At 45.5% G+C, this 23,501-nt stretch overlaps 1 protein-coding gene across 10 annotated transcripts in view; it reads left to right on the top strand.

Annotated features, from left to right (window-relative positions):
* Window positions 1-23,501, top strand: part of TSPAN18 (tetraspanin 18) — a 135,470-nt gene that overhangs the window by 62,088 nt on the left and 49,881 nt on the right. For 8 of the 10 annotated variants that reach the window (XR_012673978.1, XM_075152340.1, XM_075152346.1 and 5 more), the window contains exon 2: window positions 12,728-12,858. The exons of the other annotated variants lie outside the window; for them this stretch is intronic. The gene's annotated coding sequence lies outside the window, so the exon portion shown is untranslated. The remainder of the gene's footprint in view (window positions 1-12,727; window positions 12,859-23,501) is intronic. 10 annotated transcript variants of the gene reach the window in all.

Genomic DNA, 23,501 nt, shown 5'->3' with positions numbered 1-23,501 from the left:
GAAGAATCCAGCTCTAGGAAGGTTTGTATTTTTTTTTTCAATTGGACAACAGTAGCAAATCAGGTGCTTTAAATTTTTAAAGGATTAAAGAGGGGCGTGCTGCTTTGAATCAAAGGTGTCATTGCTCTTCTGTAAATCAAGAGAATGAAATTATTATCTGGTATGACCACCTGCAAGAATGAGATTAAATAATGACATCAGTACATTCAAGTACAGATTCATTGACGTCAGATTTTGCTCAAACTTGGTGAGAGCGAATCAGACTACTTAGCCATCAAGTTTCATCATCTTGCCTCCATCACTCACTAATGGCTTATGCCTTGGGGATCAGCAGAATTATAACTAAAAATGTTATTCTAATACACTTGATCAGTTACAGAATATAATACAAGAAAGAAAATGCCTTTTCAACCCCTGGTATAATTACTTACGTCTCTTCATGATGAATCATAAATGTCTTGTGATAGCTACATTAATAATTTGTAGCAATTTTAAAATACATTTTTTTATGTAAGTTCTTCTGTTGACAAATTTTCTACAAATAGCTTGTTGACTTCTCAATTGCATGAGTTATTTGAAATTATTCATAGATTGTTTCTTGGTTTGCTGGTTGTTTACAAGCAATTCCTGTTTAGTATTCAGTGGCTGGTATTCAACTGTTCAGCTTCCAGCTGCACAATTCAGTTTGTATGTTGACATATAGGTCACACAATAATATTTCTGCTCCTTGACTAAATGCATATAATTCATAGGATCTAGCTTCTTGCACGAATATTTGCATTGAATTACAAAATTCTTATTCTGCAGCCATTCTTTAACATTTGTTTAAAAAGAATTGTTTCAGTTTCTGCTGGTAATCTTATTTACAAGCTATTTATGGAAATATTAATACACAGTAGACATTACCATAAATGAACAAATTTGCCGTAAAGCTTCAGCTATGCACTCAGCTGCATTTTTGTTACTTTAACTGTGTTTGCCCATCTTCTTTCTATGATACTAAAATATTAATCTTTATAATACTTATTTTTTCCCCGATGTGAAACTAAGCAGTTATATGAAAAAGATCCACATATGTATTGTTAACAGTTATAAGCATTTCCTGTGGAAACTGCATATAGTGACCTCTATCCCCAGTGCTGGCTGCCCCCTGCCTTATGTGTGTTCTTCCATCTGATTTTAAGAGATTTTTCTTGTTCTGTTTAAAACCGCCGTACCGTGACTATAAAGTCAATGGATCAATGAAATCCAATGCTCTAACTGGACAAGCCAAAGCCATTAAATGAGCAATAGCCGCCCACTCTCCCAAGTCCCAGTTTCTGGTCTGTGGTCTCACAGATCCCTTTCCCCCTTCCCCTCCCCAACTGCCCCCCCTGCTTCGGCGAGAGAAGATAAAAAGATGGCAAGTGTGGAGACATTTGAGTCCAAGGGTTGCATTGCAAAGCAATGCAGAGAGCGTGTTTGAAATTCTTTTATACATTTCTAAAATAATAGTGAGAAGCATGCTCTCTTGCTGTGCAGAGATAAGGGAAAACTGCCCTTGAAGAACTGAAGTGTCCAAACCATAAAATTTCATTTCTGTTTCTTAGCACGTGGACCATTTTGAAAAGACTTCTATTTTTTTTTTTTTCTTCGCATATTCAGATAACCACAGTGCAAGGCATTGTGAGCCTGGCCTCTCTGGGTTCTGTTTGCTGTGTTTCCCTACACCTCTCGCTGGTCCCTGGGGCTCGGGAGGGTGTTTATTACAAATGAATGTTTAATGTCTGCCTTGAAGAGCTACTTGTCTGGCTCGGATTTTCCGGCTGCAGTGCTCTGGAAACAGCCGCGCACGGAGAAGGGCCCTGTTGAGCATTATCTGGGCAGAGAGAGACGCTCTTGCATCTTGGGCTGTTTTTAGTGATGCCTTTCTTGTCTTACTGGTTGGCAGTTCGTTTGGCAGAGGAAAGCTTGGTGATTATTTTGTTTGACCTTCGTCTTTGCCAGTTGACTCCTGGTCCAGGAGTCTGCTGGCTGAGTGTGAGCTGTGGGTTGAGGTGGTTGAAGGAGACCCCTGACTCACCTGGCCCTGGGTAAGAGCAGGACAGTATGGCAGCCGTTCGAAGGAGGTGCTGAGCAAGAAAAGCTCATGGCGAGCCAAATGCTTCCTCCACCTGTCTCGCTCCTGAGGCTAGGTCCAAGGGGGAAGGAGGCCTCTGGCTCTAGACACTTGTGCTGTGACGTTGCTCTGAGCGCTTTCATCTGGGATGGCAGCTGGTGCCTGAACTTTAGTTGTCCTTCTCACCTGCTTTTCATTTAAATGCAGCTGGTTTATGCTGTAGCTAGAGATAGGGCGGGCTGAATGCTTTAGCAACATGTATTTTTCAAGCTCTGGCAAACTCACTCGGAGGTGTACTGAGGTGAGGGATATGCACGCTACATCTCTCTTTCATTGCTGTCTTGAGACTGACTTGCTTGCGCCTCAGAAGAGGTGTCCGATGCTTTGCCTGGATGGACTGGAGCTGTTAAGCCTTGAGAAACCTCTCAAAGGCTGAAACCAATTAGTACCGCTTGATTGCACCATCAGTGCAGAAGAGCAAGGTTTCACAGCCTCCTAAGGCTTCCTCCTTTCTCCCAGTTGCTGGGCTCACTTCCCATGTGCCAGCAAACATTTCTCAGCTGGTGGAAATTATTTATTCATGATCCTAGCTTGAGCTGTCTGCAGACTGCTGTGTCGTGCCAACTGGTAGCCAGACATTAGAGCCGACTTAAGTAATCATGGATTATAAGCAGCAACTTCCACCAGGTGAGTCAAAGGGAACAAAGCGTTCCCCTTGGAGGAGCTCTCTTCAGCTTATTGCAGCTAGGAGCTGCTTCCTGAGGGCCTTTAAACACCTAACTCCATCCAAAATGAAATACAGCTGTCCAGAGCGGGTAGCGCTCTGTTAGCGGCTATGCCGTAACTGTGCTGGGAGCCTGCTTGTGTGCCCAAGAGTTCCAAAACAAATAATGCAGCAGCGAGTTTTTGTGCAGTTGATAGCTTCCTTGTCACGGTTTCCTGATTGCAATCCCTGCCTAATTAGCTGGGATGCTGCCTCCTCTGGACTCTTGTGGAATGGTGCAGTCAAAAGCTAAGTGCTAGTAAAAGCTCCTGTGGTTGATTGCAAGGCTGATTTTAGTTCACACCCTGTCTTAGTCAAACTCGTTTACAGATAGCGTTGGTCTTTTTCCCTGTCTCTCAATCTCACTGTTTCTAGTCTGGTGCAAAATGCTGAAGTGCAGATGTGCCATTTACTGAAATGCTGAAAAAAATTGAAGCTGAAATTAAAAAAAAGCATGGGGGAAGGTCAGGCAAAAGGTAGAGCCATGTTCATTTTCAAGACATTCCTTTGCAGGCAGCTCTGTAATAGAAAAGCAGAATGCATGGTCTTGGTTGGAAGGAGTAGCCCCTGCAATGGCAAAGAGTATTTGCGGTCCCATTGTCAGGAGGAAACCTGAGAGTCAGAAGCCCTCTCTATTGCTCAAGCTGATGAAAAGTTGCATTTTGGCTTCCACAGCCTATTACATGACCAGGTTCCAAAAGCAACACAGACAGTAACATCAGCATGTGGTGTTTCATGTGTTTTGGAAACACTTTTAAAATTGTGGGGAAATGAGCAAAGCAGAGTCCCACCATTTATTTCAATGACGTCTAAAAGTTTTGGGAATGGGTCAGATTATTTTTGCTCCATTTGAAACACTTTTGAAGGGCCAGGCTTTCAGAAATGGCTAAGCATTTCTTGTCTGAGGAGTCTTGGATACCCAGCTTGAGACATTTGTATAGATGCATCCCCAAATCACTGACCACTTCTGAAAACTTTGTCCTTCACAATGAAGCTTTTCCCCATCCATCCGTTCGGGATCTGGTTGTGCTCCTGTTGCAGACGCCGAGTTTTGCTCTCAGTTTCAATGGAATTTTCGTTTCCCTTGGCTGCCCCTCCTCCCGTTGTGTTCAGCCGGCTCAGAAGTGCTCCTTCACTAACTGCTTAACGGAGTCCTCCAAAAGGGTGTTCTCTGACCATATAGTGTTTCTACCACAGAAAACATTGTCTCACGTTTTAATACCCCTCTGGACGAGGGGATCGAGTGCTCCCTCAGTCAGTTTGCAGAGGACACCAAGCTGGGCGGGAGTGTTGATCTGCTGGAGGGCAGGAAGGCTCTGCAGAGGGACCTGGACAGGCTGGATCGATGGGCCGAGGCCAACGTATGAGGTTCAACAAGGCCAAGTGCCGGGTCCTGCACTTGGGCCACAACAACCCCAGGCAACGCTACAGGCTTGGGGAAGAGTGGCTGGAAAGTGCCCGGAGGAAAAGGACCTGGGGGTGCTGGTCGACAGCCGGCTGAACATGAGCCGGCAGTGTGCCCAGGTGGCCAAGAAGGCCAACGGCATCCTGGCCTGTATCAGAAACAGTGTGGCCAGCAGGAGCAGGGAGGTGATCCTGCCCCTGTACTCGGCACTGGTGAGGCCGCACCTCGAATCCTGTGTTCAGTTTTGGGCCCCTCACGACAAGAAGGACATGGAGGTGCTGGAGCGTGTCCAGAGGAGGGCAACGAAGCTGGTGAAGGGCCTGGAGCACAAGTCTGATGGGGAGCGGCTGAGGGAACTGGGGGTGTTCAGCCTGGAGAAGAGGAGGCTGAGGGGAGACCTCATCGCGCTCTACAACTACCTGAAGGGAGGTTGTAGCGAGGTGGGGGTTGGTCTCTTCTCCCAAGTAACAGCGATAGGACAAGAGGAAATGGCCTCAAGTTGCGCCAAGGGAGGTTTAGATTGGAAATCTAATTGGAATTAGGAGAAATTTCTTTACTGAAGAAGTGGTCAGGCCTTGGAACAGGCTGCCCAGGGAAGTGGTGGAGTCCCCATCCCTGGAGGTATTTAAAAGACGTGTAGATGAGGCGCTTAGGGACATGGTGTAGTGGGCGTGGTGGGGTTGGGTTGATGGTTGGACTCAATGGTCTTAGAGGTCTTTTCCAACCTTAACGATTCTCTGATTCTATGATAATAATTTTATGGGAAAGCAAGGAAGTGATGTTCCTTTGCTGACACACCGTGACAATGAGCCAAAGAGCTTGCTTTCTGTGGCTTTCAGAGCGGTGGCGTCCCGTTTCTCCAGTTCTGGGAGATCCTTTGGGAACTGGGTTCACTTGGCATTGTTGCAGAACCTGCAGAGCATTTTGTTCTGTGTGTGCCCTGTAATAACACCAATAGTCCTTGAGCTGAACTGCCTGACCAGCTCCATGCTTGCAACTTCCGTTATGCCACCCTGCTTTCGATTACTAGTTGTTTAAAGCTGTTGAATGAGAGGGCAGAGGAGAAAACCAGTGGGGTGGATTGGGGGGAAAGAAGCTGATGAAAAACATTTGCAAATAGGGGATGTGCCCTGGTAATGAAAGCTGGTATGAGTCCCCAAAAGCACCATCATGAGAAAATACCAGCAAGAAATAAATAGCTGCCTTCTCCCTAATCGGTCCATTCTGATGTACCATAATTTTGCTGAATACCATGCAGAACAAAATGGCTTGAAGGTGCTTGTACAACTGAGCCTTGGCTAAGGGAAAAATTACCTCATCTCTATATTTCCACCACGTGCTGGAATTGCTAATGCATTTACTGGTAGTCATGTTTCTTTCGGACCATTGAAAAGTTTCAGCCATTCAAGTGTGTTAGATTTGCTCTTTCCTGAAGGATTGGTGATCAGAAGTTTTGTTTTTTTTTTTTTAACATATAGGGAGTTGAAGGTAAAAAGAAAAACATAGCTCTTAAAATATCACAATTTCCTATTTTTATTTTCTGGGAGAAGAAGAAAAGGAGGGATGTATCCCTTTGCCTGGTGCTGACTTGGAGTTCTTCCTTATCTTCTGTTGCTGTTTGTTTGGCTGTCTCTGTATGTTCTTCGTCCCTTCCGGTTACTGGCTTTCTGCGATGAATAGGTGCTTTTCTGTTGTGCAGAGTAAACACTTTTGAGGTCTTTAGGATTTATGTTGCTAACAGTATTTACATTCTGGCATCTGATTCTTGGTACTTGAAAATCTAGTAGCTATTTTTGTAGGGCTCAGCTCTTCGTTTACTACAGTTTCTTCCTATGAACAGCCCTACTGCATAATGACAATAGAATTTCCAACCAAGTCAGTTAAACTGTACTTCCATGTGTGGTACGTGTCTTTGCTGGCTTGCATGTTCTTCATATAATAAAGTGTTCTCACTGATACCTTTAGAGCTGCTCTAATTTGACTGACTTAGGCAGGAGTTGTACCCTTCTATCGTAGCCTTTATTCAGAGGTTAAGTTCAGTTATTTGCAAAAATCAAATCTTTATTGTGGTTTATTTGCACCTACGCACAGCTGCAGACACCTCAAATGCTATGAAGGAGGCAGTTAAGAACAGCAGAAGGTTGGACACTGAGTGACAGAGGTTAGGTGATGCAGCATGTGGGCAAGGACACCTGACCTGATCGGTGGGGAAAATAAAGAAGGATATGAGGGTAGAGAGTGGTTTCCTCCGTGTCTTGGAAAATCATCTTCCTTTTCTCTTTGCACTTAGCAATCTGATTTCATGTGCTGATCACAAGATTCGTTAGTCTGAAGGGCCAAAACCTTTGAGCCATGCGCTAGATGTTTGGAACATGATGAAAATGCCAAGACGCGTGGTATGTAATAGCTTTGTTACTGTGGTCAGGAGGATTTAGGCGGAGTTGCAGGCACTGGAATGGAATTTCGCAAGCTTTTACTCTTCAAGAGGATATGGAACAGCATTGGATATCCTTCTCCGTAACTGGCTGTGGCTTTCTCCTTGGCCTTTACCACTTGATTATTGGTTTTTGTATGCTTTTTCCTCTTGAAATACTACTGCTAAGTCCTTTAAAATTATTGTGTCTTTCAAGAAAAACAACCAGGTCTTAAGAGGCATTTTTTGGGGGCTGGGGGGAATATGGAGTTTGTTTAAAGAAAGGGGATCTGAAGAAGATAAAGCAGAGATATCAGCTATGCAGAACTAATGATGCATTCCAAAAGAGAATTGAAGAGCTATACAACTCCATGAAATGCTCCACTCTATATTAGCTTTTTCACTGAGAAATCTTTTGAAGGACCAGGATCACCCACATGTGTTATACATAAAACTCTGTAATGCATAAGAGTGTATTTGGATCTAACACTGCATGAGGAAGCCCGTGGCCCTCTCACGCAGCAAGCAAATGGCACTAAATTCCCTAGGTGGGAATCAAAACCTTTCCAAACTAACCTCACTACCGGCAGACGTTTGAATTGCTGGTAATAGACATAACCCTTGCTGCACGTACAGTGCGTGCTGCCTTGAATGTCTGTATTCTTTCCACCCTTGGATGCTCCTGTAGTTCTGGGAACATCCTGCCCAAAGGTGTCGGTGTGTCTGCTCAGGTGAATCTGAGGAAAGAGATACAAGAGGTAGATGAGAGCCTTAGGAAAGCATGATACAAACCCGCCAGGTTGTCAGAGCTAATGGAGTGACAGCTTGAGTGTGAAAACCCAAGGGCTGTGCCACAGCATCCCCGGGATCAGCCAGCCCTTTATTCAAGGAAAGGGGAGAGGGCAGCAATAGCAAACCTAAATTAACAGTTCAAGCTGACAGAAAACATTATTTCCGAGTCAAACAAGAAAAAATAACTTGAAAAACAGTTAGACTAACCATTGTTTATGCACTACAGATACTTCAAACCCAAGAGAAACTAAGGAAGTAGTGGTGCTTGTTAAAAGACAATGCAAAATGATTGGAAATTGCTATTAATAATGCAAATACTTCTGTTAGGCAACCTGCTTCCTTGGAGTAGGTAATTTAATCATATTGCTCAGGAAGTGCTATTGGTTTCTTTTTCCAATAGGTTTAGGGCACGGAGGACATTTCGATTAATGAGAGGCAGAGATGGTGGGAAAATACTCCATTATCCTTAGCCTTTGGTAAGCCTGGGTAATTAGTGAAACCTTTGCAAGAAGTACCTTTTATTTCACTGTAATTGCAAAATAATTGTCTCATCTGGTAGGGATATCATCTGTGTTGGTTGATAGCACACAGGTAATATATGAAACATCTGCTTCAGAAGTACACGCGCTAGTGTGGTTCCGAGTTGGTCAGCTGAAGGCCCCGTGATTAGGTTTATTAAAAACCTATACGAAACAGCACGTACCAGCATTTGCTGTTCATTTAAAGAGGGGAAATTGGCCTCTTTGGGGCAGTTTTTTGGGTGCCGGCTGAGAATTCCTTGTGCCCATTTACTTCAGAATCCCTAAGGCTCCTCCCCTGGAAAATGAGAAGCACATCAGTAGGCTGTGGACTTTGCTTTTAAGGGTGAACTTTCCAAGCTGTAAAACAATTTGCAGAGCAAGACAGGAGAAGGAGGAAGGAAGAAGCAGTGATCTCCATGCTGAAGGAATAGGCTTGAGACTGAAGATGTTCCCTTCCCAGTTCTGTCGCTGGCTTCCTGTCCGACCCCTGCCTGTGCACCGAGACGTGTGCTGGCTGTTCACACTCCCCCCAAGGTGTTGATAAATCTCTCTCTGTCTCTCTCACACACACATATATCGAAACACAGGTTTCGGAGGTGTGTCAGATCAACCTGGGGCATTGGATGTTGTGACCTACGGTCTCCCTGGGCATAATCTCTGTGGGAAAAAGTTCTTCTGCTAGATAGGAATGTGCCTTTTGTTTTCAGGCATCGTGGTGATACTGTTTTCAGTAGGGCAAACTGTGGTTTGCCCAGGGTCTGGTCTGTAACTGGAGCTGCATCTGCTGCTCCTGGGAATGCCAAGCTTTGCATCTGATCTGGAATGCCAATGAGCCCACATAAAGCTGTTAATGTCTGCGTGAGGTTTTTCAGTCCTCATTACCAACCTGATAGAAAGATAATTCCTCAGCTGCTGTTCCAACCTGTGGGATTTTACCCACTTAATTAATCTTCTTTCTTGTTAAAGATCTCTTTTTATGCACAAGAAGCTATGCTTGACTTGCTTTTGAGGGACTCTTCACATGTCTCTATCAAAGGCACAGAGGCCCCAGAGGTTGGAGAGTGAGCCCTAGGGGCAGCGTGCTTGTGGAGGCTGAACTTGGAAGCTCTGCCTTCTCTTCTGAGGGCAAGCTCCTGGAGGGGAGCCAAGCCCACGCAGCGAAGAGGACGCTGCCTCCCTTCCCTGCTCCCCCCTCTTGCCACCGCTCGGCAATAAAATGGAAGCTTGTGACATGACCAAAGGATAACACGCGGCGTGCTGAATGGCTGCTGAGAGTTAAAAATGCCAGCCTGCACCACCCTCCCCAACCTTTCAGTGTGTCAGCGAGCTGTCTATGTAAATAAATACACATATCAAACAATAAGCAGATGCCTTTTTAACATGCACTGTTTCAGGCTGAGATATTCCTTTCTGGTGCATCTGTCAAGCTAATGCCAACTCCACAACTCCTTTTCAGTTGTATTTAATGCACAAAGATTTCTGTTGTGGTAAGTGTAGAATATAATGAGGCTTGTTTTACATCTGTTTTGGTGGTACTTGTGATATATAAAACATTAAATGGAAACGCTTTGTGTTTCTCCCGATCTCTGTGTCAGTATACAGTGCAAACTATTGTTCCTTATGCTTGATTAAGTGGTTTTATACAAGCATGTGTATAGTTGTAGACGTATACAAAGATGGAAAAAAGAAAAGCCGTTTGCAAAATATACCACCGTCGGGGCCCCAAAGCAAACAAACATTGAAGTGGGGCGGAAGCTGTGATGAGGGTTGGATTTAAAATAAGAATTAAAAAAAAGCACTTAATTCCAGCAGAGTCTGTTGTACCCCTTACATCAAACCAAACTCGGGAGCCAGGGAGTCTAAAGCCCCAAGGGTGTACCTTAGTGCAGTGTTGTGGAAGGGACACCCGAGGGCTGCTAGGCTGGGTCAGATCTTGTCTAACCCAGGGTCTTGTCTCCGATAGCAGTGATTAGGGAGAATGTAAGACCAGGGCAACTAACCAGAAGAAATTCCACGTTAAGCTTTTGTTTATTTTTGTTTTCATATTAAAAATGTATTAAGCCCAGATGACCCAAAGTCTACTGGCTCTGCTCCTCTTTGAAAATTCACCTACAGGGCTAAGGGAGAGTTGGATCCCTTGGTGTTGCTGTCCCTCTCTGTCCCTCTGCATCAACCACGGAGAAGGTCCCTGGTTTTTATTGTCCTTATTCAGGTTTTGCTGCCTTTGCTCCAGTCAGATACAAAGGAATCACATTAACTATAATAAAAAAATCAGACTGTTTATGCAGGCCACAAGTCTTGAAGACAGCTCTCTGTCAGGCTTTTCTGAGGTCTGCCAAGAGAAAGGAGAATATTCCCGCTGCTTGAGACACTCTCAATTGGATTAGATGTAAACAAAGTGGCGGGAGGAGGGGAGAGGCATGATCCTCCACTGGAGAGGAGGATTTAGATGACCTGAGATATCTTCTGTTTCTTAATGTTCCTTGAATAGAGATGATTGAAATCTCTCATCTGAGCAAGTACACACGGAAGACAAAATACAGTATTAGTGACCCTAAATACATTACAGCGCTCTGCTTCTGATCACAGCGGTACATCAGCTGGAATAGTAATAGGGAATGAATGGGTTTTGCCTACATGGACAGCACTGTTCTTCCATGAGGGAAAGGGAAAATTGGTACTAAAAATGCCATTGGATCAAATTTTTGATGATTCTCAGTACTCTCAGCCTGTGACACTTTCCATCTTGTGGTTTCAGAGCACTTTACAAACCTGAATAAGTTAATCTTTTTTTTCCTCCCTGTCTCCAAAAGCTGGGAGTTACTATCCAATACTGCATGTCTGAAAGGACTAGGACCGCGTTCAATAAGGTGGGTTTCTGTTAGGCAACAGACCCTTTGTCCTGTGCAGAAGTATATGGACAGCTGCATTTTCTACGTGCAAGCGCTTGCACCTCTCAAATACCTGCCCTTCCCCTTCAGAGAAACCAGGATGTGGTCGGTGTATGTGTATTTGAAATGCCAGGTTGTGCAGAGCAGGGAAGAGGCTTGTAAACAAACACCCACAGGAGGATGAAGCTCAGCTGAAAGCCTGCGAGTCCGTTAGAGACACGGGCAAGGAGAACGTCTGCCCGAGTACCTGTTTGGTGGGCCCTTCTGCTCACTGGACCGCGCCGCTCCTGCAGTGCACCTCAGGTGAATGACCAGGGTGCAGAGCGCTCCTCGGCAGGGTGCCTCAGGCTGGACGCAGCGGGCAGCGCTCCTCTGTCCCGCTGAGCCCTCTCCCTCGTCCCGGGGAAGTGTGAGTAGCCATTCTGCGGGGGGGAGCAGGGGGCTGCTGACAGAGGGCTGATACCCGTGCGCCTGGTGGGAATTTCCTTTCGTGTGGCCTGGTGTGACATTAGCACTTCCCAGCCGGCTTCTTAGTGGCATTGTAATCTGCTGGCTTGACAAGTAAAGGCTAGCTCAGCTCAGTCTGGCTGTCTTCTCCAGAGAGCGTGACAGAGAAGGGGAGCTTGAGATGTCCAGCTGCAGCCCTGTCTCAGCGCCTTCCAGGGCTGCTGGGTGGAGTTGCTGTGAGAGGACCTTCTCCCCCAGCTTTTCGTCTTGACCCTGGAGGAGTTACTAAGCGCTGTGAAGCAGGGGGGCACTGATGCTCGCTGATGCTGCATGCGGACGGTTGGCATTGGCTTTGGGGTGCTGGAGGGGCTGGGCAGGGCGGGGGGTTTTGGTTTCAAAAGAGAGCAAAGCAGCAAGGTAGACCAGGGAGGAGAGAAGTAACGCTGTGAAATGGATTTGTGTGGCGCCAGCTTCATATCTGAATTGGAGCTGTCAGGGAGAATGAGATCCAGACTCAGTGCTGTTCTCCAGAGAGAAGCTGTTACGGAGCGATAGCTCTGCTAAGTGCTGGCTCCACCTCTGCGCCCCGGGTCTGGCAAGGAGAAAACCGACAAGATCTGGCGTGATCCCTCGTCCTTTCCCACCGGCCTTCCCTGCCTTTCTCCAGGCTCTGATTTACCTTCTTTCGCTTGCTTATTGCTTTCACCACCTGAGCATCTCCCACTGAACCCTTCTCCTCCTGGCTCTGTTGGTGTCTTCGTCCCACCCTTACCTGCCTCTTGGCTCCATCACCTTCCCCTCTTTTTCATCCTCTATCTTTTCTGGCTCCCTCCGTTCAGCACACAGCTGTACTCCAGCGTCTGTCCAGTAAGTGAACACGCCTGTGCGCATTTGTTGCATGCAATACAGGAAGGGGGGGGGTGTATGCGTGCGTGTCTTAAACATTTAACTATCTTTGTTTTTTCACACGCTACTCCATGCTCTGTTCTGGGACTTGCCTTCGGGGGACTCACAGCATCTCTTCCTGGCGTTCCTGTCCTCTCCCTTTTCCCTGGTGACGCTCCCCTGCTGCAGGCGGGGAAGATGCAGAGCAACGCTCTTGCTCCTCTCTTACTCTTCTGGCCACGGTCCTGTTCCTCCTCCTGCCTTCTGGTCAAAACACTTTTCTGGCCAGTCTAAATGGACTGGAAAGTCAGGAGGAAGATTTTGCCTTCAGTCCAGGCCTTGCCAAGGTCTTCAGGGTCCCTGCCCGATGCTTCCCCTCACCTCCTTCAGGTGTGCAAGAAAGCTGATCTTTACCTAAGAGGGAGGAAGTGAGTGAAGCAAGGCCACGTCTTCCCCTCGGGCCCGGTATGGAGGTGAGTGCCTTACCTATTTGTCACTGCTGTCTCTGACAGGTTGACCAGCCTGGAGCTCGGTGCTAGGGACCTGCAAGGAGGAGCCGGACTGATGCGTGTTTAGCACGAGCTGACGTCTTGGGGAGGACAAGTACTTCTCTGCAGGCCTGTCGCCTCCGAGCAGCACGCAGGTAGGCAGGCAGCGCTCCCTGGGCTCAGGTCGGCTGCTGCCGGGCTCTGGCCTTGCTGCAGTGGGCTGAGCAGGGATTTTTTCCATTCCTTTGGCTCAGGAGGGGCTTTGTCACCTCTGCCTGCCCTATCTGTAGGGGCGGAATCTTACGTTGTATTTACAGCACGGGGAATGTTTTTCAGCAAAAATGTGCTTTCAGAGGATCAAGATTGCTCATATTGTTGAGATAAATACAAGCTAAAAGTATGGGAGGAGTATGCTGAAAAAAGAAAAATGTTACAGATGAGGTACTAATAAAACAATACTTAGTTGTTGTAAAATAATTTTATGTTGAAAATTACCTTCTTTTAAACGGAAAGCTTTTTAAGAAAAGGAATAAAGAAGTGTAGTTGGGGGGAACGGGTTAAGTAAGAAATTAATTAAATCATTTCGTTTTCAACTGGGCAAGATGTTTCAGGTCACCTGAAAGTGAAAAAAACAAACAGAAAAGCCCCGCAGTTCTAATTGCAATGACTCATGGAAACCAGATCTAGAAAAGACGAGGCCCTTTAGTCCAAACCCTTAATCCCCTACTAGTATGTAACATCGTTCCCAGCAGCGTCTACCAGTCCTGTTTTAAATGATGGGATTTTCCCTTGTCCCCTTGGGATACTATCGCACAGTCTAATAGAATTAATCTGCTTACTTCTCTTTCAACCCCTGACCACTGCAGATGCAATTAGTAGTAGGCGATGGGAGGATTCTGTTTCTTATGCTCTATTATGAAGGCTTAGGGCAGTATTGTGTTAAACCAAACATCAGTGGCAAGCGGGTATGCGTGAGTGTGGCTTATCTGCCAGTCCTCATTACAGCCCCGTAAACGTCTCTGAGCTGCAGAGTTCTCAGACTCGCAGGAGCTTTTCTATAATAGTAATTCAGGATCTGATAAGGCACAGACTAATGTATTTGAATGCCTGTGAGAAAGATGGTATGATTGGAAACTCAAGTGAAATGCAAAGTCGTATGCTGCTCATGCTAGAGACTCGCGGAGGCAATTTACTGCTTTGTTTCTGGAGCATTCGCTGGCCTCATTTTTGACTTCTCTATCAGACAGTTTGGTAGGAACTATATGAAATAGCTTTTTGCTGTGTGTGGTGCTGCTGGAGGTACCACTGCACCTTTCCATCTGTGAATTTCAGGCCTGTCTTAGATGAATATTGTGGGATTCTGCTGACGTTTACTGAAAGGCTCCAGTCAAATAACCAGATGAATATAAAGTCAAATAACTTGGAGCTGGAAAATCAAAGCTGGTCTTATTTAGACTGTCTCCACTCAACGCAAAGCAGAGCTTCTTTCTGTGACATTTCACCTCTTTTGCTCCTTAAATTTGGTAAAGTTTTAGTAGTGGGAACTGTTACCCAGTGGATGGAGTTTCGACCTGTTTACACCCGGAAACTACAGCAACAGCTGATCTGTACAAACTCTTTGTGTGAACACTCGAATTCATCCACTTCCAAAGTGAATTAAAAACCACATCCTAATACAGAAAGCGACTGCAATATAATTGCTATTGGATGTTTGAATGAGGCTGCAAGTTGAAGCGGGGCCAGGGGTCCTGGAAAACTGTGCACGTGCCAGCCTTCCACATGGGCCACGTCCAGTGCACTAAAGGAGAAGGTTACAGTCCTGGTCCTCCTCCCTCCCAATAAATACCTGTCTGTAATGTGCCATAGGTTTTCTGGAGTATTTCCTCAAATAGAAAGCCTAAATATAAACTTAGCCGCTGGTCCAGTGTTTCATTATCAAGATAAGTTAATTAAGCCTATAAAATTTGACTAGATTGCCTGTGTTTATCAGATCAGAATTTCTTAAACACTGAAGATAGAGTTGCAAAGCTTTGATGTGTTCAATGAGTCCAGTGCTAATTTGCCCATTGTTTTTAATCGGTTGAAATTCTTTTCCAGCTTGGTGCTTGGCTGCTTCATGTGATTTTGTAGCATACTTTAAAGGATGGGGAGGTGGTGACTGAAGGTGTAATGACCCGTAGCGCTTTAGATCATCTGCAGCTTATGTTCCTTGTCCCTGCTTTGCCAGTCAAGCTTTTTTTCCAGTGAAAGTGTCAGTAAACCAAAGCAGAAAGGTACCATTTCTCCTCTACTCGTTCCTTTTTCTTTTCCCTGAAAGTTTATCTTGCTGCTTGCTTTTTAATAGCACTGCATTAGCTGGGGGGGGCTGTGAAGTAAAAGGCATGCTTTAAATACAGATGCTGGTGATAGTCCTTTCAAAAGCTGCATTTCTCAAGCTGGGAGCTATTGACCCCTTTCAGTGCAGCCACAAAGAAATCCAAGATGAAATGGAGGGTGAGGGCCAGCAGGGAATATATATATATATAATTTTTTTCCCCCAAGTCGTCTTCTTACTCCACCGCCTGCCAGGCTGGCTATTGTTTGAGACTCCGCATGGGATACCAGTTGCCATATAAGGAAAATGGCATCATGCTACATTCTTTCTAAAAATTGATTTTTTACAGTTGCCTTTTTTTTTCCCCTTGCTGAAAGTTGTTCTGCTTTTGTGGAAGATCTGGGCAAAAGGAAAACGGTAGGCTACAGTATGCGTGCGTACAGTCTTGGTCTGTGCAAAAGGTTTCGCTGTGGCTCTTTTATCACGGTTTAGGTGATTAGGCAAGGCAGCAAGAGCAAATGAGGTTCAGCTACTATGACAGGAGCAGAAGATGTTGCTGTGCATTTTCCTGCATCCTGAGCTCAGTAATAATCCTCCTCGCCTTTTGATTTTTCTTGCTTGAGGATGCTCAGGCAGTGGGACAGAGGCGTGGAGTGTCCCCTCTGTGTCCCTCTTCATTCACAACCTACCAGTTATTCAGTGTATATTTTCAGTCCTGATGCAAGCACTCCTGGACTCTTAGAAAGGGATCCTGCCTTTTGCTGCCAGGGTGTTCCCTACCGATTGTCCCTGTTTCGGTGCTTGAAATTTTAAGGGGTGAAAATCCACCAGAACTTTATGATTTGTCATCGAGAACTGGCACAAAACCAGTGCTACTGAACTGGGCCTTCCGTCCCTCCCCCTGAAAACGTGGTTTATGAAATGGCGCTCATCCTCATTGCCCTGTTAGATGAGGACGTGGGGCTGCAGAGACCTGAACCTCCTGCTCCCAGCTTGTGCTTTGTTCATTCCTGCTGATGTGCTGAGTGAGCGGCGTGCACCGGTTTGGGCCACCGGCTTCCTCTGCTCAATGACCAAGTCCACTGCTGGGGACGACCGAAGCCCAATTACCCCCAAAGGCAGCTGAAACATCTGAGCCCTGAGGAAGCGAGGCCGCATGCAGCGATATTTTAGAGTCCGAGGTGCTTCTGCAGGCAGCAGGGGTGGGTCAGAACACGTGCCAGCTCAGGAAAAGGACCGAAAACACCCCTGAGGTTTGGATTTTGTTTCCTGGTGCAACCGTCACTTGTTGACGACCAGAAACTGCCCGCTTTTCGGAAATAAGGCTGAACTCCAAACAAATCCACTTAGCGACTTGTGCAAAGGAACAGCTGGAGCAACATGAGCTGAATCCCCTGACTCCAGAAAGGAGAGGCAGAGTCTAGAGTGGGAAAAGCATAGGTCTGGGAGCTGGGAACAGAGCCAGCTCTGGGAGCGGGGTGAGCGCGTGCTTGTGCGTGCTTGTGCGCGTGGGCACACAGTTGGGCACTGTTCTTGTGTCAGTAATTGGGACAGTGTCTGTAGCGGTGCTCCCTGCGGTTGCCATCACTTCGGACTCCCTGTTGAGTCTCTCTAAAAATCTGTTCAGCGACTGATAATGTTGCAGACTTCTTAAAAATAAAAGCAGACAAAAAATCACTCCCTCTTAGAAATAGCAGCAACAAATTTTGGGGTTCATTTACCACGATCATTTCATAATACTCAATCTGTGTTATGCTGAGGTGTGATTACAGAAGTGGAAAAAAGGAAAATACTTTCTATAAACACTTTTTTTGCAGAAAATTAATTGTTTGATATTATTATTATTACTATCTGTATATGCATTGGCCATGTACACTTTTTTCTTTTTAAAATGTTGAACAATTGGACAACTTTTAAAGAAATTGCAATTCTGTGAAAATGGAGTAAGGACTTTTTAAAGGTTCAGTGTTTTTCATAAAAGCCTTGAAGTGGAAGCCAAATGGACCAAAGGAAGCAGGTATCATATTGAGAAAGTTCTAATTTTCTTTAATTTTTCTTCAGACTGTGAGTTAAATTGTTTGGAGAAGCTGTGCTACTCTCATATCTCTGCAAAATGAGTCTCCAGGAGAATCTTCCCGTATGATAAATTGTGCTTATACTAGAGTTACAATTGTGGAAGCCTCCTGGGCTTTACTAAGATGCTTGCATTTGCACCAGTATGGCAGGGGAATGTCCTCACATAGCTTTTTCTTCACAAAAGATAATTTGGTGCCTCCCAAATGCTGCCCACTGTGGTATCGAGAGGAGATATCTCTCTCAGCGAGTGATGTGGAACGATGCAATGCCCCATGTGCTCAGGTCTCAAATTACCAATGAAGCGGCTAACGACTTCTGACATGTACACGCCTGTCGTTGGACGTCTGAGTTAACATTGTGCAGATAAATGGGGCGCTCCTCACCCGGCAGCTATTGTTTCAAGCTCTCTGCAAACTCCCAGGCCTCGTGTTTTGGTTACAGTCTGCTCGCATTTATAACTGTCCCAATAACTGTCATGCCAATGATGATATGTTTGCTGTATGCACATTTATAAGTGAAAGATGAGCGTAGAGGGTGAGCATCAGGTCAGCGACGCATCCGAAGGGCAGGCGGAGCGCCCGTTGCCAGCACCCTTTCAGTCTTGCTCCGAGCAGCGGCCAGCAGCCACCTGCGGGCTCTGGAGCTGAGGAGCCCCGCTCGGGGTCTGGGCTGGGGTAGCAGGAGCTTTCAGCTCTTGGTTTCTACTGCTGAAGGTGCTGTAAGCCAGTTCATCAGGCTGTAAGTGGCTGCTGACAGCGCGGGGGGGGTGCTGCTTTTGTCCCTTACGGGCTTAGAGGTGACACAAACGTCGCTGCAGCGGACTCTGCTCAAGGTGGCCTGACCTCCTGAGGCATATTGCGCCGGAGACTTGGAGTCGGTGCTTCCGACGCTAACCGTGGCGCACGTGGGCGCTGGTTTTGACTGGGCGTGTTCTCCTTTGGAGCGGGGAGCTGCGTGACATGTAAGTGATAATGAAGGAGGAGAAGATAAATTGTCATTAGAAATCTCTCTCAGTTCCTATCACTTAGTTCTAGCGCTACAGAAAAGCTTTTTCTTTTGCCCGACTATATCACGGGTAAAGTGCTTTGTCAAGGGAAAATGGGGTTTACCCAATGTGACAGGGCAGGAAAGCAAAGCTGCCTTTCATCGCCGGGCTGAGTCCTGCGGTGGGGCGGCTGAGATGGTGTCACTCAGAACAGCAGTGAAGGCTTTGCATTGCTTATTTTGAGACCTACAGGAGTACATTTGCTTTTGATTTGTGAATTTTGAAAAATACCGAGTGAAGCTGGGGACTTAGTTTAAGAGCTGCCAGAATTATTCTCTCGCTGTAGAGATTTCTCAGGAAGCAGATATCTAAGAGGGGTATATGTGTGTGTATTTGAAGCTTTTTTCTTGGGCTTACGAGTAAGAGCTGGGATCAGTGAAAGGTGATAACTACTAAAATCAGGAATAATGATAGTATTACCCTATAAGTAGTGAAGTGGGTTTGGGGAGTTTTGCATTCAGTTACTAGCTCTGCGCCTAGCCTGCGTTCTGACAGTGGGAAGTAGCTCGATTCCTGCCTGCCTTTCTTCCCCAGCTGTATAAGGATGGGAATACAGCCGGTAAGTTTTCTCTGGTAGAAAAAGGTGATAGAAGTATTTGTTTTGTGCAGAAACTGGCTTCGTGAAACTTTGCATTCCTTTTCAGAGAAACCTGAAGATGAAGAAGTTTTCATTCTGGAGGGTTTATCTTCTTTTTTTTTTTTCCTGTTGCTCTTCCTTTCTGTGACAAAGCCGGGATAGGGAAGAAAAAAGGAAAGAGATAATCCAGAAATTCCCTCTCCTCACATGAAAAACTGTCTATCAAAAAATGTCTATACATCTTACATAAAAAAAGGAATTGAAAACCAGTTGATTTTTAAACTTGCGGAATATGAAAAAGGTTATTACTACTCTTGAATGCCCTGACCTCTTTTAAAGCTGAGGTTTCTTGCTTGCATTGCTGTGTCTATATTTAGTGCAAAATCTTGAGAGCTCTTTTGTGAGAGGAGCCTACACGCAGGTCAGCTGCTGGCCAGGCTTGTGCACAGTAAAGATAATGATAATCTAATGGCTGATTTGTCCTTTGTAAAATGACTCATTCTTCGGTTAGCTTCTAATGGATGTGAGCTGCATCCTTGGCAGACGTTACATTTGTTGACAGTACTGACAGATAAGAAACTAGGAACCGAACAACCTTGGAAATGCTTGTGCTGGACGTTCAGCGCTGTTCTCCTCGGTAGCGTGTGGCAGGAGCTGTAAGGTGGAGGTGACGCGCAGGCATTTGGTGGCCGGATGACGTGGGGGGATGTAATGGCAGTGCTGTGCCTGTATTTTAGCTTCAGTGCCCAGCGGAGTGAGGTCTTGAGCTGAACAGGGGACTGTCTGCAGGGGTTACTTTTCCGAAAAAGCGGAGCACAGCACATGTATGAGTGGACCAACCCCCCCAGCAGCAGGTGCAAAAATAAATAAATTCCAAAGAAGTATGTTTAAGCAACATAAACTTCCTTTTTTAATCATTTGTGGAAGGTTTATTTTCAAATCCCCCAACACTCACCAGGTGCTAATTTTCAGACGGGCTGTAGCACCGGCTTGAAATTTGAAAGTAGATGGGAGCTTGGAGAGGCTGAGTCCCTCCCTGCGGCATGGCACGAGCCAGCCCCTGGGCCCAGGAGGGCAGGAGGAGGCTTCTGCTGGGACCTGGCTGCGCTGTAATTGCCATCTGGAACTGTTTCTGGCAGCTTTCCCTGGCGGCTGTTGGTGACAGGGCATCAGCGTTTGTGGCTACCTGACCCACTGGTTTCCCCGTGTTCTGCGGCAGGGGTGCTTGTCAGGCTCGGGCGTTCCTGCCGGTTCGCTGGGTAGCCCTTGCTGATGCTGGAGAGAGACAGAGGGACACCCAGTGCCATACAAATGACATGTATTTGTCACTGACTCCTCAAACGGACCGGGACCATTTATAACCTTTGTGGCTGCAAAGTACATCCAAGAGTACATTTCAAGGAGGCTAAAAATAAGACCCTCAATTTTAATTTCTTTCTCCCACAAGTATTCAGTCAACAAGAAGGAAAGGAATCAGTTTGTCCTTTTTTTTTCCCATGCTTAAGCGTTCAGCTCTCAGAACGGAGCTATAAGTTTATCGCAAGTTATTGGCCTGTTAGCTGAGTTGGCTTTGTGTGTGGATCACGTTACTGGAAAGTGGAATCACTTGCCAGAACTGCCTTTGCTTTTCCATTTTCCTTTCCATCTCCCAATTTCATATGTTATCTGGTAGCAGCACTGAAGGCCAAACTCTCACTGAACTGATTGGAACCAGGAGTTGGCATTCCACTATTCCGTCTCCTTCTGCCAAAAGCCAGTGTTCAAAATAAAGACTGTACGTTCGGACTACTTACATGAATATAATTTATGGTCGTTTAAAATACCTGAAGATCAGTACAGCAAAGCTCTGATTCTCCTAGTGACTTAGTATGACCACACGGTGGATAAAGTTGAGTATATTCAACAAGTACAAAAGTTGAGTATATTCTTCATCCCAGGAAAAGGGGATAAGTGATGGTGGCTTTTAAAAAGGAGTGATGAAATGTTTTCTTTTTGGTTTTTGTTTGTTTGTTTGTTTGTTTTAAGATGTAGTTGGAAATGACTCATTTGGAAGACTTTGAACTAGCTAGATGTAAGTGTAAACCTGAATCCAGATGTTTAGGACTAGCAATATAAATCCCTAGGGGTCCTCAATAGTCCTGAGTATTAGGTGTGTGAAGCTAAAACGTGCTGCCTTAGCTGCTTGAGATCTTGGTTTTTTGCTATGTGTTTTTTCTATTGATCAAGAATAATGGTAATTGATGAAAAGTGTAGTGATCTGATGTTTTTTCTCCTGTATAGAATACAGGAGAATTCTTCTCCTGAATAGAAAATCAGCTGAGTGTGTCAAGTCTGTGAATCACATCTCTGTACTAGATCATTTTTATGAAAGACAGAAATTACACAAACCTTTTTTCCAAAATCTTCACAGAGACCATAGATCTTCATAACATCAAGTTGAAATTAAGCAAATAGTTTCAGTCAACAAAAGGGTTACATATATATGTTTGTAAACATCAAAATACTTACTTCCAGGGTTTTTAATGCAACGTATTTTTGTTTTAGAAATGCCAAAGCTGACCCTTTCAACACTTAAAAATGAAAACCACAGTTTCTTATTAAAATTTGATCCAAACTTTTTATAAAAAGAGGTTTTGGTTTGTTTGGTGTGGTGTTTTTTGGGGGTGTGTGTTGTGTTTTGTTTTGTTTTTTAAGTTAGGAAATGTAAAAAAATAAAGTTTCATCTTAGATTGAACAAAACTTTGGGGAGTTGATGTGAACAAATACCCATGTATTGTTTTGTTTCAGAAGAAAAATCTTCCAGTTCCAACGGAAGCAATTCTTCCCCTGTGGTTTTTTTTTGGTTTTGCCACCCAAACAACAAAATCTGATCATCTTGCGATGTTCTTTCTGATGATACTGACGCAGAGTAATTTTTCTTGGTTTTTGCTAATATAAAATTTGTTTGTGCTCCATTGCTGGAAGAGTTTGGGGTTTGTCTGGCAGGAGAATGACCATTAGGGCGTTAGTCTTGCTTCTGCTGATGAGGTGCTTTTGTCGCTTGTACTTGCAGGTAGTCTGTTTGCTGTAGCTTTTCTTGTTCCTATTCTCCCGTCCACTTCTGAGTTACTGAATGCTCTCAGCGGCCAGTCAAGGAATACAGCGTGAGTGCTCATAGTTATCATTACATGTTTTCTTTACTAATTCTCTTTTATTGTGTCCCAGTGACTTGTAGCTGAGGATTAGAGTGATTGCCCTCAGCACCAGCAGTAGGCTCTGTTTGAAACCTCCAGAGGATACCGTTTAGATTTGGCCTCTCTTGCCTGTGTCCCTCGTACGATGCCTTCCCCAAGGAGCAGCTCTCTCCTCCCCAGCCCAAGTGATGCTATTGCTGAGGCATGTTGGACAGATACCATTATACACATGCCGGAGGTGCCCCCAGATTTGGGGTTTGGGCTTGATTTAAAAGGGAGGAGATGCGGGAAGGGAATGTTGTTTTTAGTAGGGACCCAGGCTGTAGTGCCTTTGCAGAACTGTTTTAAATGTGCTCATCAGGCAGGGAGGTCTGTGGGTGCAGGGGAGGGCTCGGCAAGCCTTTCAGATGTTTCCATGCGCTGCTCAGGGCTGCTGTCCCAGGCACGTACTTCATTAATGCTTCTGGGAAAGGCATTCTGGGAATAATCAATCAGGATTGGTCTGGGTTTCTTCTCCACCGGAGCTGCTCTGTCGTGTCGTTCAGTGCTGCTCATTTTGGTTTTAATTTCTGAACAAGGGATCGATTTGCACAGACTAGCACCAGGCAGAAGAGTTTGGCCTTGCAATGGGGTAAGCCATCTGGCCTGTTTTCTCTAAAGCACTTAAATAGGTGTTTAAAGTTGTAGGTCCTGAAGAAGCCAATGGTGGTAGGGCTTTGCTCTGAATGTCTCAATGGTTGCCTAGATCAAGGTTAAGTTGCCCTCTTGGATCTTTGCTGTCACCTCTGATCTGGAGCACTCCTTATTTCAGAAAGGACCTCCGTGCTTCAGCTTTGCAGGGGTGCCATATTGCTGACCTGCCCCTTTCCCCATCTTTCTTCTGTCTTTCCTCCTTCCTCTGCTTCCAGATTCTTTGATGCAACTCAGCTCTGCCACAGTCAATTGCTTGCTGCCTTCTTGCTTTTGCTGAGGCAATGTTGCAAAGAGATTTTTTTCAAAAAGGGTGTGCTGGGGAGGGAAAGGCTGTAAAGAAGATTTATGTGATTCAAGACGGTCTTTATACGTGTTAGAATTTTGGGGGGAAGGCTGGTTTGATGTAAAAGGTAAAGAGAACTTTGCCTTCCCTCTGAAGGAATCAGTGGGAGAACTGGGATTGAAATCCAGAAGCACCTGGTACCCAGGTCTCAGCTCACGCTTCCGACCTAAGCAAATTGTTGTAAAATTGGTGTGGTTGGCTGGGGGACACACACCCTGTATTGCAAAGGAACTGGCCTTCTGGCACTAGAGCTACCCTTCACAGCAGTGGTGGGAATTGCATGCTGTGAATTAATCACCTTGAGGACACCTATGTGATGTGCACGTTGGCCAGTCCCTTCTGATGTTCCATGTCATTGCTCACAAAGGAGCAAAGAAGGACTGTACTTATTTTTCCCCAGAGTTCAACTGGAGGTGACGCTATATTCAGGGAGGTAGTTCTTTACCGCTCTTAATGAGTAACTTTATACTGTGCTGTCTCCTACAATAACAGCTGTCGCTACTAGAAGGAAAAGAAGGTATTTGCAAGGCAGTGAGGCTGTGTAAATTGTTAAGAGAGGAGGGAAGGCACGGGCAGG

This window comes from Calonectris borealis, chromosome 5 (assembly GCF_964195595.1).
Source record: "Calonectris borealis chromosome 5, bCalBor7.hap1.2, whole genome shotgun sequence".
Classification (NCBI taxonomy): domain Eukaryota; kingdom Metazoa; phylum Chordata; class Aves; order Procellariiformes; family Procellariidae; genus Calonectris; species Calonectris borealis.
The sequence above is the reverse complement of the archived record's forward strand: the minus strand, read 5'-3'. Positions and strand labels throughout refer to the sequence as shown.